This window comes from Pinus tabuliformis, chromosome 1_1 (genome assembly GCF_031772625.1).
Source record: "Pinus tabuliformis cultivar Carrire ecotype Pingquan chromosome 1_1, CPIR1, whole genome shotgun sequence".
In the NCBI taxonomy this organism is placed as follows: Eukaryota; Viridiplantae; Streptophyta; class Pinopsida; order Pinales; family Pinaceae; genus Pinus; species Pinus tabuliformis.
This window is the reverse complement of record NC_142297.1, coordinates 82,681,205-82,701,412: the sequence shown is the minus strand read 5'-3', so window position 1 is coordinate 82,701,412 and position 20,208 is coordinate 82,681,205. Positions and strand designations below refer to the sequence as shown.

The 20,208-nt window shown below is 33.9% G+C and overlaps 2 pseudogenes; both read right to left on the bottom strand.

The window, feature by feature from the left end:
* Positions 1–1,570: 1,570 nt before the first annotated feature.
* On the bottom strand, positions 1,571–8,340 carry LOC149211699 (putative protein phosphatase 2C 25; annotated as a pseudogene).
* Positions 8,341–14,792: 6,452 nt separating this feature from the next.
* Positions 14,793–15,966, bottom strand: LOC149211698 (putative protein phosphatase 2C 2 pseudogene; annotated as a pseudogene).
* Between the last annotated feature and the right edge of the window lie 4,242 nt (positions 15,967–20,208).

Sequence of the window (20,208 nt, the reverse complement as noted above, 5' to 3'; positions counted from 1 at the left end):
GTAGAGGATACAGTTCTGAAGACTATGGGTGTCCGATCGTGGAAGAGAGGCCACCGTCCTAAGACATCTAGCATTTGCATGCCACAGGTCACGTGTCAAGCTCGGTCTTCTGAGTTTTGTTGCTTTTTTTCTGATCTTTTACAGTGGTTAATTTTGGCAGTCCATTTTGAATTTTACCATGACAATACATTTTGATTTCTGGAACTGTAGCCCTTGCGTAGGCAGAATGTACCTATATTTGTCTCGTTTTCGTACTAGTTTCCCCTCCGGAGGCAGTCTCGATTTTAAGTCTTGTTGTTTAAAATGGTGATATGGTTGACCTAGACCTGCAGAGGCCAAGGCCTCACTGTACATTATGTTTCCATTAATAAATTTAGTTTTACATAGAAAAAAATAAAAAAAAAAATCATGATTTTAATCTCTTGAATTAAAATTATTTCTCTATTTCTCTAGGCTAAAAAGTTCATGGAGTCGTTAAAATGAAACTTAACTATAATTAATATACATTAACCAAGTGATTCTCCACTTTTTTTAAATTAATAGTATTCATGCATGTTTATCAACAACTTTTTAATTTAATAATCATATTCATATAAAATAATATACCATAAATTATACTTTGAACACTATTCGACAACTTTTAATTTAATAATCATACTAATATAAAATAATATACCATAAAATATACTCTAAACACTATTCGACGAGAATATTATTACACTAAATATATTGTTTAAAAGTCCATAGGCATTTTATTAAGTTATATTTTATATTTATTATAAAGGCAATTTGTAGTTTTCCAAAATGACATTGCGCACATATTTTAACGAATGGTAAATAGTAGAATTGATCTAAATCGTATTAAAAAATATCTTCTAAAACATATAGGGCAGTATTCAAGTAAATAGTTAATAGTTAATTTTAAGTGTATATATACATGATAGGTATAAGAGTAGTCATAGAGTGTATGCTACGTCTTCATTACTTGATTATAATTAACATAAAGAACATATTATCTTCATATGATACTATGAGACATCGCGGTTATGATGAGCTCCGTTGACTTCACTAGAGAGCTTTGATTGTCATACTATGAGACATCGCTTTTCATTGACGTATAATATCAATTTTTTTTTTTTTTTTCAAATTTACACATGAAATTTCCTTCTTAAATGACGGTCATTTTGACGATGTTATTATTACAAAGTTTTTATAATTTATAATTTTTATTTTTATTTAATCAAATAATAAATTAATTAAAAAAATCACCTTCATTAAAATGAATATATAATTTTAAAAATATTAAATTAATAAAAATATTAAAAAAATATGGTAAATTCCAACCTATCAATAAAATGTTAGGTCATCAATTTCATTTATTTCATTATATCAGTAAAAAGTAATAACATATTATATCATCAATTTCATTATATCAATTAACTTTATGTAATCAATTCAATTCATTAATTGAATTTGTTCATCAAACTTTTTTCCCCATTATAACAGTCAACTTATTATATAATTATTGGATTACGCAAAAGATATTTAAAAAAATAAAATTGGATGATCAATTCTGCAGTCCTGTACAGAAGCGAATGTCGGTGTATCATTTTTACAGAAAAGGACGAAAGACTCAAGGCCCCGTTCCCACTGCTTGATCATCAACAATATAATGCGTGGTCCTTTTAAAGGGCAAAAACCAGGTTGGGTTAAATGGTTGTTAGTCAAGAATCCTTTGACAATACTCCCACCTCACCTCACTTCACTCTGGAATTCTTTTTTATGCAAAAATGTGGGAGTTGCACTATCATCACACTCACATCATCCCTGGATTTTCTGGTTACAGCTAACTCTACAAGCTTTTTACAGGCAGCGATGGGGCCGCCTCCTAATGGTGTCAAATTAGGTTGCTTCTGAACACAGAGAAGCCTGGCGATATCCACTGCTTCTTGATTACTAACTTTATCCCACAACCCATCTGATGCCAAAATTAAAAACTCGCAATCAGATGTTATTTCAATCTTTCTGGTGTCTGGTTCAGCTGTTATCCACTCTTTCATGTGTGAATCGCCTATTGCCCTAGATACTGCCAGGGATCCCGGAACTCGCCAAACTCCGTGGCGGAGGTCCACAATTCCATTCAAATTCTCTATCCGTTGCCGCTCGTCCTCCTTTCCAGCTCGATGATCTCATGTAAGGGCTTCTGAAGCACCGTCTCTGCTAATAACTTCTCGGCAATCCCCAACATTGGAAACCACTAAGTTACCATTTATAATGAGAGCAGTGACGCAAGCTGTACCGCTACCAACCTCCTGCTTCAAAAATTCTGCATCTGTTGTTAAGTACCCATCTCTAACGGCCTGTTCAAGAATGTCCTCTGTTTCGTTTTCCATTCTGAGCACTGCGTCCAGAATATTCTGCCCAATATTTTCGGCAGCGAAAGCTGCAGCGTTCCGACCGCTATGACCATCAAAGACGCCAAAGAAGGCCTGTTTGGAATCGCCAAGAACATTGACAATGGCCTTGTGGGTATCTTCCATGAATTCTCGCATACCCTTTTTGCACGAAACCGCATAATTAAAACCCTCCACATTAACCTCCATCGGCTGCTCCACGGCCACGCTCGGCTCATTTAGGCCCGGCAACTGGAGCGGAACATCTAGCATCGGCGGGCGTTGCTGTTAGAAACTGCTATTAGAAATATTTGGTATTGATAATCTTCGGCTGTTAATGCATAATGCATATTTTACATTTGGTATCAGAGCCACAATCAATAACTGAATATTTCCTATGATTGCATGTAAATCAATCGCTCAATCTCAATCCCTGGCAATCTGCACACCGAGCATTCTATGCTTATTATTCATGGGTTTTCGTTTTAAGGGTGCATTTAAACATTTGGGAGATTTCGGCCTCTCATAAGTAATTTCTTTCAGGCATTTAAAGGGTGATTGTTTACATGAATTATAAAACCGGGTGGTTACTCTGTGTTACGAAGACGGTAGATTGTGGGTAAACTCTTTCTTCAAAGCACGCAAGTATTCTAATTAACATGGTGGAACCATAGGTTTTATCCTTTTCCTCTGCTAAGAGGACGAGTTTGCTTGTTTTCTGTAACCCTTTCGTGCTAGCTTTGATTTCATAGTCCATTTATTAAACGTTTTGGAAAATATAGCTTCTCGCTAAAGGTTCAGGAGGTTCTTTAGTTTATGTTAAGGCCTCCATATGTTCAGACCCAGTAATTGTTTTGGCGTTTATTGATTAAAACTATTCATATAACGAGGTAAAACTAATTTGCATTAAAGCTTTTGTGGAATGTCTCTTGCGAGAGATATTGTCGTAGAGTCATAGGCTTAGTTTTACATACTTATGAAAGGAACTCGTAGAATAAATACTCAATGATATGATATATGATGCAGTTGTGAAGAAATACGTTTTTACGTTTTTCTAGTTTACGTTTTGCTGTTAAATTGGGAAGTTGTGTATGTTGGAATGAATTTATTAAAAGGCAATGAATATAAGTTATCTTGAGAATCTGTAAACGTCAATATGATGCGAAGAATTACAAAAGATTGTTGGGCTGCATGTGAGTCGAAAAGTTTAATAGCACATTATGGAAAGTTACAGTTTCGATTGGATTAGGCAATCATCGCCTCGAAGGGAAACTCATCCTTGGAACTGTATTATTGTTCGGTCGTCACAATCCTATTGCATGTCACATAAATTCATCGTGACCATCGTTATTACTTGCCGTCCTGTTTCAACCGTGCTCAATTGTCTACAATTTCTCGTATTGTTATTTTTCATCATTTTGTATTTGCTGTAATAGAATCTGCGAAACTCTAAGTTGTTCCGTGGTGGTTGAGTGGTAAAAATCAAGGTTTTGGTTGCTGCTAGCTTGAGGCGTAAGATTTTGGCCCATAATGAAATCAATAACAGCATATAAATATCTTGATATAATCCATTATATATTTTGTACAAGAACATTTTCTATAGAATAATGTGTTGGAAATTTATTTTTTCACAGAGTAATTGCGTTGATAATAGAAATTATTGACGTTTGATTGTTTTGCCATATAATGATGGATCTCTATAGTAATTGTTCTGTGACTGATTGTTTCGCATCAAGTATGTGTTATAAATTGTTTATGCACATGAGATTTATGATTTTGTTAATCACCAAAGTGGTCAAAATCAGAATAATCATTTAGTGCATAAGTGACATAATGATTAATGATAGAAATTGCCAGTTATAATAATACCAATTAAAAACTGGCGTCACTAATGATAGAACCTGAGAACTTACCCAAAGGAAAGTCTTGTTCTATAACTAGTTGACATGATGAGGTTTGATAGATATCTTGATTAAATAAATATTGATCATCCAAAGATGTCAGTTCTATTTAATTGAATATATTTATTACCTACTTATGTTTTGGTATTTAATTATGTTAAGTATAAGATAGTATCTACCCAAAGGAGTGCTATATTATACTATTATGTCTACATCTGAATCACGTTAGTTATGAGCTTATAGATATTTCAATTTTTATTTGCAGGAGTTACCATGAATACACATGCTTCATCTGTTAAATTGTTCACTGGTGTTAATTTTTCTGAATGGAAAGAACAAGTCAATTTCCATTTAGGTATACAGGATCTTGACTTGGCACTCCTTGTGGATAAGCCTGCTGCTCTTACAAGAGATAGTACTGAGGCAGAAAAATCACACCATAAAGCATGGGAACGCAGTAACAGATTGAGCCTTATGTTTATTAAGATGACTTTTGCTAACAACATCAAGTCAACAATTCCACAAACAGAAAGTGCTAAGGAATATATGCAGTCTGTGGAAGAGCGTTTTCGTTCAGCTGATAAGTCACTCACTGGTACTCTTATGGAAGAACTCACGACCATGAAGTTTGATGGGTCGCGAACTATGCAAAAGCACATTATAGAGATGACTAATATTGCAGCAAGGTTAAACTCCCTGGGACTTACAGTAGAGGATTCCTTTCTTGTCCAGTTCATCCTGAACTCGCTACCTTCTGAATATGGACCTTTTCAGATTAACTATAACACTATAAATGATAAGTGGAATGTTAATGAATTGGCCAGTAGACTTGTTCAGGAAGAAGGACGTTTGAAAAATCAAGTGAATCACTCAGTAAGTTTTGTGAGTAATAAAGCTAGTAAAGAAAAGAAAGGAAAATCAAGTCATTTCAAGAAGGAAAAGGCACTTGCTAAGAATGGGCAGGATGAGGAAAAGAAGGAACTAAAGGTTGTTCAATGTCGTGTCTGTAAAAAGAGACTTATCGTCTAATTCTAGAAAGTGGATATGTATTAAACTTATACAATACCCTTTATGTACCTTCATTATCTAGAAACCTCATTTCCGCAAGTAAATTGGATATTTCTGGTTTTAGATGTATGAATGGATCTGGTTGTTTTGATTTATATAAGAATGCTGATAATGTTGGTTCGGGTATTCTAATTGATGGTTTATATAAATTGAAACTGAATGACACTTATGCGAATTCCTTGTTGAATGTAGTAAATAATATTGGATGAAAACGTAGCATGTTGAATGAAAATTCTGCTTTCTTGTGGCATAAACGACTAGGTCATATATCCAAAGAAAGAATGATGAGATTAGTAAGTAATGAAATTTTTTCAAATTTGGACTTTAGTGATCTAGAATTATGTGTGGATTGTATTAAAGGTAAACAAACCAAACATAATAACATAATAAGAAAGGATCCACTAGAAGCAGCCAGCTTCTTGAACTAATACACACTGATATTTGCGGACCTATGGACACTCCAGCCTTTAATGGAGAAAAGTATTTCATCACTTTTATTGACGATTTTCCCGTTATGGTTATGTCTATTTGCTTCATGAAAAATCTCAATCTGTGAATGTCCTTGAGACGTTTGTAAATGAAGTTGAGAGGCAATTAGAAACTGGTAATGCAAGATTCATTGAGAATGGTGAAGTCAGTGGGAGTACTAGAAGAGAAATAGTAAAAATAAAGAAACAAGGGTAAATGTTACATTACCTAGAATAGTTCCTCCATCTACTATTACTCCAAATGTTGTTCCAGCTGTTGTATAACATCATGATGATAATGAATAACATATAAAATGAAGAAGTACTTCCTGAAGGAAATGACTTACATAATGCTGATATGCATGAACCACAACAAGTAGCATTAAGAAGACCTCAAAGAAATCGTAGGTCAGCTATTTCTAATGATTATGTGGTTTATATGCAAGAATCAGATTATGATATTGGAATCAATAAGGATCCAGTTTCGTTTTCACATGCTGTAGAAAGTAAAGAGCCAAAGGAATGGATTAATCCATGCAACAGAATGAAGTTTGGGATCTCGTTGAGTTACCACATGGCTGTAAAAGAGTCGGAAGCAAATGGGTTTTTAAAACCAAACACGACTCTAGTGGTAATATCGAACGGTATAAAGCTAGACTTGTTGCTAAGGGTTACACTCAGAAAGATGGTGTTTATTACAAGGAGACATTTTCTTCTGTTTCGAAAAAGGACTCACTAAGAATAATAATGACATTAGTAGCTCATTATGATTTGGAGTTGCATCAAATGGATGTGAAAACAGCTTTTCTAAATGGAGATCTTGATGAGGATGTTTATATGGATCAACCTGAGGGTTTTTCTGTAGAAAGTAAAGAACAATTGGTGTGTAAACTTAAGAAGTCAATATATGGGCTTAAACAAGCATCCCGGCAGTGGTATATTAAGTTCAATACCATTATTACATCTTTTGGTTTTAAGGAAAATACGATTGATCACTGTATATATCGAAAGATCAGTGGGAGCAAGTTTATTGTGACGTCCTTTATGTTGATGACGTCTTGATTGCTGCAAATAATTTAAGTATATTGCATGAGACTAAGGAATTTCTCTCAACGAAAGATTACATGCTCATCCAATGAATCGGAAGTGATTGGATATAGCGATTCAGATTTTGCTGGATGCATCGATACTAGAAAATCGACTTTTGGTTACCTGTTTATGTTTGCTCAAGGTGCCATATCATGGAAAAGTGCGAAACAGACTATCGTTGCTTCATCATCCACTATGGAGGCAGAATTTGTGGCATGTTTTGAAGCCACAATTCATGCATTATGGTTGCGGAACTTTATTTCAGGACTTGCGGTTGTCGACACCATTAGCAAGCCGCTGAAAATTTATTGTGATAACTCTGCAGCAGTATTTTTCTCAAAGAACGACAAGTACTCTAAAGGTGCCAAACATATAGAACTGAAGTATCTTGTTGTGAAAGATGAGGTTCAGAAACAAAGAATGTCAATCATGCACATCAGGACAGAACTTATGATTACAGACCCTTTGACAAAAGGGTTACAACCAAGACAATTTAAGGAACATGTTCAAAGAATGGATCTTGGTTGTATTAATAATAATTGATGTGTGACATTCTGAGCTCTTTTATGTGTTTCTGATATACAATCATGTGTTTCTTGTTTTAATGTAGTAATACGTATTTTATGTAATTTTAAACAAGAAAGAGTCTTATAAAGATATTATGTTTAATCATTATGATATAAGACATTATGTGGACCATTATGCTGTTTTATATAAATTATGAGTATGAATTGATGGATTGCTGGTATTGTAGTATATGGAAGGGAATGCATTGAATTAATAGTGCACAACCGCCATAACTCTCAGCAATTTATCATAGTATGATGTTCAACACTTAATATTATGAATAGTCGGGTCAAGTGGGAGAATGTTAGAAACTGCTATTAGAAACAGCAAAAGGGTCATTGCTTTTTAACGTTAAAGCAGTTTCTAATCTTAATGTGACCCGATCTAATCTTAAAGCATTTAGATTTTATCCTAAAGCAGTTTCTAATCTAAAGCATTAGATCTTAAGCGTTGAATTGGTATATGATGGACGTACCAGATTAGAGTTAAATAATATATAAAGAATTGGGTCCTCTCTCTCCCACACAAGAGTTGCATTCTTCTCCATCAAGAAGCACATAAAGGAAGTGAGGGCAAGAGGAGAGAAACCGAATTCTGAGAAGAAGACAGAAGACAGAAGACAGAAGACAGAAGACAGAAGATGGCAACCATTAAATCTTCCGCTGTTAGTCAAGGTATGTAACATATTAAGTTCCGAATGTGAAATATTTGGTATTGATAATCTTGGGCTGTTAATGCATAATGCATATTTTACAGTTGCCTCTTGTGCAGAGGCTTAGGGCACTTGTCCGCCAAAAAGGGGGATCTGCAGGAGCCGAAGGCCGAGGGAGAATTCCCTGCTACAACGCAAGCCATTTTTACAATCTGCGGAGGCTGCTGTATAAATTCAATTGAGTGTATCGTTTGGAGCCTGTTAGTCCTTGTGGTTCCAATTGGGGTGTCTGCTAAGCATTTATATGGCTTCAATTGTTCAACTCAAATCAGATATAGGAAATTTGCATCGTCAAACTCCTGTGTACGCGATTACAACCGTGCATTATTATATATGTAATACGACCGACTATGATTTGGAAATGTGTGAAACGGTCTAAAATTATCACGTTTCTCTGGTCAAAGTCCCCGCTCGTCATGAAGGAAAGTTCCAGAGGGTTAAATTTCTTATAACGAAAATTGATTAAATCAATATTGTCGGTACGTGGGCGCTCATGCCTGCGCTGATGGCGACAAATAACCATCGGCACTCAAGTATGAAGGGTGACGTTAAGTTGTTTGTGTTTTGGAGTGAATAGATAGATTTAGAGTTTTTAATAATAAAAAATTGGGCTTTAGATTTTATAGAATGTAGATTTATCATTAAAAAAATTATAATATTTTAAACAAAATTGGTAAAAAAAAATGATTAAAAGTATTATTTAAAAGAATTGGCTTTAAACCTATAATTATTAATAAGTTTAGTTTTTTATTCAAAATACATTAAAAAAAAAAATTGGAAATATATATATATATATATATATATATATATATATATATATATTATTCACAACACATTTTGGAAACTTATTTTATTTAATCAAGTACATTCAAAATATGTTTTTCTTTTAAAATCTTTAATGATTTAATGAAGGCTTTCAAAATATTCTCTTTCCAAAATCCCAATAATTTACGAAATGTTTTAAACTTTCACTTACAACTATTTTTTGTTTTCAAAAGCTCTAGTTAGGTTGTTGAAAAATGTTAAAGCATTCAAAGGAAACTTCTATTAGAAAATCCTAATGGTGAGAGGGAAAACAACCACAATTTCAGTTGTGGGCACACTTGGATGATCAGATTAATAGGACGTACATGTCAATAAGAAAGTTGTTAAACAAAAGGACAACCAATAGAAGAATACAACTATCTGTGCAAGTTTACCGCAACAAGTCATATCGGGTAAAGTATAATTAAGTTTGGGATCCAGGAAGATTGAGATCAATAATAACAACAATACAACTATATATGTGGATAACAACATCATTATATATGGGACCTAGGAGGATTGAATGAACTGAAAACATGTGACGAAGAGGTCATGAAAATTTTCAACCCGGGAAGTCTGATGCAGAAGCATCAACCCTAGCCAATCCATTTTTGTCTAGAATCAAGAGGGTCATGAAGTCCTTCAAAGAGGAAGGAATTCCATCAATTGTAAACTATATAAAATAAAATTAGGAAATTTTGTGTAAATACAAGTGTCGGGTTCTAGAAAAATTTGGGTGGTCATTTTTTTTGGTGACCTAGTATTTTTTCCAAATAAGACTTTAACCAAGTAACAAGTGTAGAGACATGTGTCTATAGTTTTTGGATATATGTCTAAACAATGTTGAGTTCATTAACATATTTCCTAGCTATAGGAACTATGTTCCTATGTCATTATGTACGATTAGAAGTTGGGGACAATGTCTCAGAAGTAGAGCTTAAGGTTAATCCCCCTCAGGGTTCTATGCAGACTATCAAGAATACCTCAACAGAAAAGTCTTCTTGGCAACCCCCTTCTCATGGTTTTTAAAATTCAACATAGACGGAGCTTCAAAAGGGAATCCGGGAGAAGCAAGTTATGGAGGGGTCCTAAGGGATGAGGAAGGAAACATACAGGTCATCTTCCACAGTTATCTTGGCAAAGCTACTAACAATATGGCTGAGCTCATGGCGATGGAATCATGCCTGGAAATACTGCTCAAGTATAGCATTCCAAATGTCATCATTGAGGCTAATTCAGAACTTGTCATTAACTCAGTAAAAAGGACAAATGCTGGAGTTGCTCCTGAGAAAATCTCAGAACATTGGCGGCTTCTACCAGTCTACCAAAGAATCCAAGTGCACCTAAGAATGCTGAGAACCCTCAGGTTGGTGCATGTTCGTAGGGAAGCCAACAAAGTGGCAAACTGGCTTGCCAATGAGAGGGTACGAAACAAGAATATTGATCTTTGTTGTTGGTGGGAGGAGATAGCAGATGACAGGTTGAAGGAGGGATCTTCATCTAGAGCCCTGAGTGACCGACAGTAGCATCAGGAAAATCAAGAGACTGTTTTTGCTGACATAGAGCCACAGTAAAGGGGTACAGTTATTCTGGTTTCATCATGAAGTATTTTGACATAAGTGTGATCCCTTTTAGGCGGTAGGTCTATGAAAGCCCCATTAACGCGGGTAATGGCAATCTAGACGTCTCAGGGATCTTCATCTCCCTGTGGTCCATGAGCCGTAACCCAGATTTTGTCGGTCACCGCAAAACCCCAAATTTTATTCCTGTGAACAGCGTTACTGCCGTGGTTTCCGGTATTTCGCAAGCTCATCAAGCAAGAAGCGTTTTTTCTCATTTGGGATCAATTCCACTCACCACGCGACATGTGGCTAGGGGTGGGGTGGAATTACCGCCTTCATCGCACGCTAACTATCGGTACTCTTAGCCCACGCGATATGATTTGTAACCGTTGGATCAAGCAACGATAATCTACGACCAGGATTTTGCGTGCAAGTTGGTGGGTCCACTTCAGGGATTATGTTTCGAGCGGTTCATAAGACCTCTCCGGGATCACGCGCATATGGTGGATTTCAAAGGGTTAAAGTGTTCGATGGTTAAGCAAAAAACATACCCAATAAGATTATAGATTATGTTCTATTGGCTTTATCGGGCTTGATTCTTTTGTTAAAAGGTGCGCTTGTTGGCCAAACTAATATCTTTCTTATCCGCTGGATCATCAGTTCAAGATCCAACGGTTAGTTTTGAACTGTAGGTTTTTTTCGGCGGGCCCGCGTCCTTTGATATGATTTGTTGTTTTGTGACCTTGTTTTGGGGTTGGCCTGTCGTATTGGCGGGCCTCACAGCCGCGTTCGCCTTTGTACAATATTTCTCTTTTTAATAGAATAGAAGGATCCACTCTTGCCTTAGCAAAAAAATATATATTTTTTTATTTGAACAGAGGAAAACTTCTTAAATTACACATTTTGAAATTTAAAAAAACAACTAATCCTTCTTACTTTTCCAATTTTCAATAATGGTGTATTTAGAGAAGAGAAAATAATAACAATAATATTTTAGATTTCTTGTTCTTTCAAAATAATTCATGGTTCCCCAGATGTGGGTGGTAGATGAGCATTCAAGGCGGATACGACGTCGGCCTGGCAGGCGACCACGTCACATGGTAATCGGTTCCTTCCCCTATGGGAATTTAAGGCAGTACTTTGCCCCTCGGCCGCCACAATTATTCCACTGCGTGGATCGAGACTTCCCCTGCAAGCATAAAATCATGGAGCCAAGCCCTCTTCACTCATCCATTCTGCCTCTGAACTGCTCTTGCCACCCCGCCATTGCAAAGCCAAGCTCTCGAACTGCAACAAGAAGGCATTGAAGACTGCTTTTTTGCGTTGACCTGGGAAATGGTTATCACTTCTCCCAGTCTATACACTACTCCCTACAAATTAAGGCCTTGGCCCCTGCCTTTGTCCCGGACTTGACATCCCCTGTTCTTTTCAGTATCACCTCAGCTGCTGTCACCCCGCTTCCTGCCACTTTGGCTCCCTTCTCATTGCAACAACCCACTTAGAGAAATATGTGTCGTCGTCATCGTATGAGATGCAGGCGTGGTGGTAGCCACGGTACTGCCATCTGCACCTCTTCGCTGCCCCCCACCGCTTCATCTTCCCCGTCAGCCTCCCCGCCCTCCAGTCCTTCCTATTCCCGCTTCCATGGCAGATATCTGGATATGCGTAATGGAAGAGGACGAGCTCACCCCTGTGAGGCTCATTGGACTAACGAAGCCTCCCAGTCAACCAATCTTACTGCTACAACCCAATACACTCAATTTCATTTTTCTTGCTCCATGGACCGACCGGTTGTCATTGCCACCGTCTGAGTGGATTTTAGGGAGGAAGTTGGCTCATGCATTGCTCCAACCTACAGCCTTGCTAAGAACCAGGTTCTTCAGCTGCACAAAAAAGTTCAGAGGTAGCCAAGCTCAAGCCATCCACAGAAAGATAAGGATTATCCGTCCATAAGCAGCTCAAAGACGTTGGGTGGCAATGCCACCAGCAAAGGCAAAGGCGTTCAGGTTGATGAAAGAGAGCCACAGGACACAACGGGTGGCAAGCAGGCAGAGGATACAGATTCTGAAGACTATGGGTGTCCGATCGTGGAAGAGAAGCCACCATCCTAAGACACCTAACATTTGCATGCCACAGGTCACGTGTCAAGCTCCGTCTTCTGAGTTTTTTGATCTTTTTGATCTTTTACAGTGGTTAATTTTGGTAGTCCATTTTGAATTTTACCATGACAGTAAATTTTGATTTCTGGAATTGTAGCCCCTACGTGGGCAGAAGGTACCTATCTTTCTCTCGTTTCGCACTGGTTTCCCCTCCGGGGGTAGTCTCGATTTTAAGTCTTGTTGTTTAAAATGGTCATATGGCTAACCTAGACCCACAGAAGCCAAGCCCTCACTGTACATTATGTTTCCATTAATAAATTTAGTTTTACATAAAATAAAATAAAAAATAAATAAAAATAAAAAAATAAAATCATGATTTTAATCTCTTGGATTAGAATTATTTCTCTAAGCCTAAAAGTTCATGGAGTCGTTCCAATTAAACTTAACTATAATTAATATACATTAACCAAGTCATTCTCCACTTTTTTTTAATTAATGGTGTTCATGCATGTTTATCAACAACTTTTTAATTTAATAATCATACTCATATAAAATAATATACCATAAAATATACTTTGAAGTTCATGGAGTCGTTCAAATTAAACTTAACTATAATTAATATCTAAGTTGCACGAAACACCGAAACGTTTCAGAGTTTCCGAAACGGGTACGTTTAGAAACGTCACCTCCCAAAAATGGAAACGTGGGCCTCAGCGAAAATGTCATATATGTATATCTAAAAATATATATATAAAGAAATAAGTGAATAACACATTATCTTGCCAGAAAAAAGGGAATAAAACCCATATATGACAATTTAAAAGGAAAAAGAAGTCTATATTAACTTTGATATATGATTACATGATGGTCGAGTTTCCGCTGAGTTTCCGCCAAGTTTCGGAGTTTCGGATACAGGTACGGCCCGAAACGCCGAGTTCTTTGAAGTTTCGTGCAACATAGACTAATATACATTAACTAAGTCATTCTCCACTTTTTTTAAATTAATGGTATTCATGCATGTTTATCAACCACTTTTTAATTTAATAATCACTCATATAAAATAATATACCATAAAATATACTTTGAACACTATTCGACAACTTTTAATTTAATAATCATACTAATATAAAATAATATACCATAAAATATACTCTAAACGCTATTCGATGAGAATATTATTACACTAAATATATTGTTTAAAAGTCGAGAGGCATTTTATTAATTTATATTTTATATTTATTATAACAGCAATTTGCAGTTTCCCAAAATGACATTGCACACATATTTTAACGAATGGTAAAGAGTAGAATTTATCTAAATCGTATTAAAAAACAATCTTCTAAAACATGTAGGGCAGTAGTCAAGTAAATAGTCAATAGTTAATTTTAAGTGTATATATACATGATAGGTATAAGAGTAGTCATAGAGTGTATCTTAAGTCTTTATTAGTTGATTATAATTAACATAAAGAACATATTATCAAAATATGATATTATGAAACATCGCGGTTATGATGAGCTCCGTTGACTTCACTTGAGACATGAAATTGTCATCCGCTAAGTAATTTCGCTTTTCATTGACGTATAATATCAATTTTTTTTTTTTTTTTTTTAATTTACACATGAAATTTCCTTCCTAAATGACGGTCATTTTGACGATGTTATTATTACAAAAGTTTTTATAATTTATAATTTTTATTTTTATTTAATCAAATAATAAATTAATTAAAAAAATCACCTTCATTAAAATGAATATATAATTTTAAAAATATTAAATTAATAAAAATATTAAAAAATATAGTAAATTCCAACCTATCAAAAATGTTAGGTCATTTATTTCATTATATCAATAAAAAATAATAACATATTATACCATCAATTTCATTATATCAATTAACTTTATATAATCAATTCAATAATTGACTTTGTTCATCAAACTTTTTTTCCATTATAACAATCAACTTATTATATAATTATTGGATTACGCAAAAGATATTTAAAAATTTAAAATTGGATGATCTGTTGTGCTGTATAGAAGCGAATGTCGGTGTATCATTTTTTACAGAAAAGGACGAAAGACTCAACGCCCGTTCCCACTGCTTCCTCATCAACAATATAATGCGTGGTCTTTTTAAAGGGCAACAGCCAGGTTGGGTTCAATGGTTGTTACTCAAGAATCCTTTGACAAGAGGTAGTACCACTTCACTTCACTTCAGCTGGAATTCTTTTTTATGCAAAAATGTGGGAGTTGTACTATCATCACACTCACATCATCCCTGGATTTTCTGGTTACTGCTAACTCTACAAGCTTTTTACAGGCAGCGATGGGGCCGCCTCCTAATGGTGTCAAATTAGGTTGCTTCTGAACACAGAAAGGCCTGGCGATATCCACTGCTTCTTGATTACTAACTTTATCCCAAAACCCATCTGATGCCAAAATTAAAAACTCGCAATCAGATGTTATTTCAATCTTTCTGGTCTCTGGTTCAGCTGTTATCCACTCTTTCATGTGCGAATCGCCTATTGCCCTAGATACTGCCAGCGATCCCTGAACTCGCCAAACTCCGTGGCGGAGGTCCACAATTCCATTCAAATTCTCTATCCGTTGACGCTCGTCCTCCCTTCCAGCTCGATGATCGCATGTAAGGGCTTCTGAAGCACCGTCTCTGCTAATAACTGCTCGGCAATCCCCAGCATTGGAAACACTAAGTTACCATTTATAATGAGAGCAGTTACACAAGCTGTACCGCTACCAATCTCCTGCTTCAGAAATTCTGCATCTGTTGTTAAGTACCCATCTCTAACGGCCTGTTCAAGAATGTCCTCTCTTTCGTTTTCCATTCTGAGCACTGCGTCCAGAATATTCTGCCCAATATTTTCGGCAGCGAAAGCTGCAGCGTTCCGACCGCTATGACCATCAAAGACGCCAAAGAAGGCCTGCTTGGAATCGCCAACCACATTGACAATGGCCTTGTGGGTATCTTCCATGAATTCTCGCTTACCCTTTTTGCACGAAACCGCATAATGAAAACCCTCAACATTAACCTCCATCGGCTGTTCCACGGCCACGCTCGGCACATTGAGGCCCGGCAACTGGAGCGGAACATCTAGCATCGGCGGGCGTTGCCTCTTGTGCAGAGGCTTAGGGCACTTGTCGGCCAAAAAGGGGGATCTGCAGGAGCTGAAGACCGAGGGAGAATTCCCTGCTACAACGCAAGCCATTTTTACAATCTGCGGAGGCTGCTGTATAAATTCAATTGAGTGTATCGTTCGGAGAGTGTTAGTCCTTGTGGTTCCAATTGGGGTGTCTGCTAAGCATTTATATGGCTTCAATTGTTCAACTCAAATCAGATATAGGAAATTTGCACCGTCAAACTCCTGTGTACGCGATTACAACCTTGCATTATTATGTATGTAATACAACCGACTATGAGGTGGAACACGGTGAAACGGTTTCAAATTATACAGGAAATCCATAGCACGTTTCTCTGGTCAAATTTGCCCCTCGTCATGAAGGAAACTCCCGAAAGGTTAAATTTCTTTTTACGAAAATTTGATTAAATCATTCAGCTTAGTATATGGAAAATGGAGATTCAAATGGGATCACACTTTGATCTATTTTGTTTTTTTTTTTACTTTTGCTCAATAAACTCTTTCTTAGTCTGTCTGTTCATTTTGATGGAGTTGTTTAATCTATATGGATTTGAATTTCTTAATCTGTATGGACCTGAATGGTCATCCATGTATCTATGGTTGGACATTATCTGTTTAGTTACCTATCTCTACTTTTATCTTCCATGTGAGAATTTTCCAGATTAGTTTCAGCCCAGTCTTTCAGCTATTTGCTTTATCCATATATCAAGTATTCTCTATGTAAATATTTTTTATCAATATAAACACTGTTTTTTGGTACTGGAATTCTTTTTTTTATCAAATCAATATTCTCGGCACGTGGGCGCTGATGGCCAGAAATAACCACCGTGGGTGATGTTAAGTCGTTTGTGTTTTGGAGTGAATAAATGGATTTAGTGTTTTTTATAAAAAAAAACTGGCATTTAGAAGTTCTAGATTATAGAATTAAGATTTACTATTTTAATTTTTTTTTTTTAGGATTTTAAACAAAATGTAATAGAAAATATTATAGAAATGTATTATAATTGGAATATGTAATTCTTTTTCTTTAATTTGAAGATAATAAAGTGTAATTATTAATTAAATTATTTTTTCTCATTATTTAAAATATATTTTTAAATGTGTAAAAAATTATTGTTTATGAAAAGTCTCTAAACAAACAATTATGTTGTGTAAATTTAAGGTGTAATTTAATTGTTTTATATATATATATTTTTGGAATATGATAATAATTTTTTTAAAAAAATTGTGATTTTGAATGGTTTGAAATGTAATTTTGAATGTTTAGTTAGATTTAATATTTTTGAAAAAAATTGAAACACTCAAATTAAGTAGATTACACAATTCAAATTTGTAATTTCAACAAATCTATACAAAATGATTAGCAAATATGTTCATAAAAAGGTCAAAATTTAGAAGAGTTAGATTACAGATAAATTTAACCCTTCTACCATAACAATAATTTTTTATAGAATTTCTAGAAAACATCACTCTAACACATAAGGAAAAAACAAAAACAACATCAAACAAAAAAGCTAGATTACATGTAAATTTAACTCCTCTACTATTACAATAATCTTTTATCAAATTTTGAAAAAAACTCACTATAACACATAATAATGAAAAAATTAACTAATACCCAACTAACTCTAATTATTATTTCAGATTTAAAAACATATACACACCACCCATGCGACAATTAAAATTATGTAATAAAATAAAAACAATGTATACACTATTTTATATAGTGATTAGCATTTTAGGTTAGAGAATTTTTATTACTCATTAATTATACACTATTTTATAAAGTGATTAGCATTTTAGATGAGGAAATTTTTATTACTCATTAATTATAATATAATTTTGAGAATAACTAGGACTGAATGGACATATTTAATGACCCTAATGTTTATTGATTCATCTAATTTATAGTTGAAGAGAAAATGGATAGTGTAACTCTCTTAATTATCCAAAGAGGTCAAAAGAGAAATGGGAACTAGACTTTTTGCTTTGGCTTATTAAAAGGAGTAGGTTTGGAAGACTATTAAACGCCCCTATAAAGAGTAGGTTTTGAAGACTACTGAATTACGTGAGTAGGTTTTGAAGACTACTGAATTACGTGAAATTTAAGTATTTCCATTAGGGTGAGGAAAAATTATTATGTTGTTATTATATTTTAATTAAAAAATAAAAATAATATATTAAATAATATTATTTATTTATATAGATAATTTTATATTTGATATAAGTATTAGATGTAATATTTAATTTTAAAAAGTTTATGGGTGGTAAGATAATTAGAAAAAATTTTGTTGAGAAGTTTTTGTGTATTTAAATAATAGAAAGTTTAATCTCTCTAGACATGTCTCACCAGTTTAACCTTTTTTTGTAAGTCAGATGTCTCTTCTCAGGGCACATGTTTAGTAGCCGAGTGAGGTTTGAACACAAGTTGTCTTACTAACTAAGCCCTTTCTCCAAGATTGTACTACTGGAACAATATATTGTGCTACTAACATCCCACCAACTTAATTAAATAAGAATAATAATAATAATAATAATTTAAAAAGGAAAAAATTGGAATGTATAATTATTATTATCTTTAAAATGTAGATTATTCTTGATTTCTAGACTTTAACAATAATTTTATTTCTCATAATAAGGGAACTTGCATATTTTGGATGCTCTTATTATTAGTTTAAAATCAATAAAATTTGTCATATCTTGTTAACATGGTTGACCTTAAAGGGTGTCATTTTGTATGACAATTTAGATTCAAAACTCAAAAGTAAATGAGAGAAAACTAAAATCCAAACATATTAAAAGTTGATGTGTCCTAGACCAAATGTCATGCCCACTAATATTGAGAATTATAATACTTTTAAATTACATTTTTTGAACCTCAAAATAATTCCCTAAATCATAAATATATTAACAAAAAAACTAACAAATATCATTATTTTAAGAATAATCTAAAATATACAAAAACAAAAACAAAAAACAACTTTAATTTATGATGTTTAATCCCTCCTTACTATGTCATCAAAGCCATAACACATCCAAATATCACCCCCTTTATTTAGTTCTTAAGTTAAATAAATCATTTTGTAATAAATTAGTTCTTCAGTTGAATAAGTCATTTTGTTATAAATTCAACATAGCATCAAAGCTTCCCATGATTAAACATCATCTTTTCTTTCTACAACGAAGCATAAATTATAAATTATATTCCTAGGGTAAATTATAAACCTATGCTTTGAAAAAACTTTCTCACTTCTACCATGAAAATCTTGTCATGATTCTTGTAATTAGTTTTGAGCCAATGAATGTGTGTGCTCATTAAAGCTATATAGTTTGAGTGGGCCTAATCGGCCTAATGGTTAAGAGCATGTGTTTCCTCCTAAGAAATCACAAGTTTAAAACCAGAAGGGGTACAGAGTATATGCCTTCTTAAAACTTGACAGTGAAATTGCTACCTTAAAATTAATTAATAAAAACAATAATATATTCCTTACATATATGCATTTTTTTAGTAAAATTTTCTAATTTCAATATCACTTTTTAGGTAAAAAAATAAATATAATAAATGAACTTTAATTTGATAAATAAAAAATAGAATAATAATAATAATTATTATTATTATTATACATTGTCATCATGCTTTTGAAGGAATGTTTCTCCATTTCCTTAAAGACATATTGCACCATATAAATTAAATAAAAAATGGAATAATAATAATAATAATAAATTATTATTATTATAATACATTGTCATCATGCTTTTGAAAGAATGTTTCTCCATTTCTTTAAAGACATACTGCATCATATATTTAACTCTAGTAACATAGCGATATAAATATATGGATGACGTAGAAAAAAAAAAAATGAGGTAGGTTGTTACTTTATCTTTGCAAAATGTTAATGTCCAATGAAGTGCGTTGGAGTGAAATTGCAACAATGTTGTGATAAACAAATAAATAACAAGTTGATTTTAAAATTATTATTTTTACTTCAAATTACCTCAATTACTTTATCAAGTCAATCTATAGCTTTGATTTATAATGAAACATGATTAATTAATAAGCATGTTGAACTTATGACATGATTAATTAATGATCATGTTGAACTTATAAGGCATTATAATATATCTTATTAATAAAAAAGAAATTATAAGTTATCTAGAGGCGATGAGAATTTAAAATTTAATGTAAAATAAAGATGATGAGTGTTGAAAACCATACCTTCTAAACCTAACCTCGATAATTATATACAAATTATATTTTTGTGTAGTTTAGAAGCTTCTCAAAATCATTACTTGGATTGATCATAAATTAAATAGTATAGTGAATGGAATTTAATGTAATGCTAAGAACACAAATCATATCTTTTTTCATTATTTCTATATCACCCTATCACACT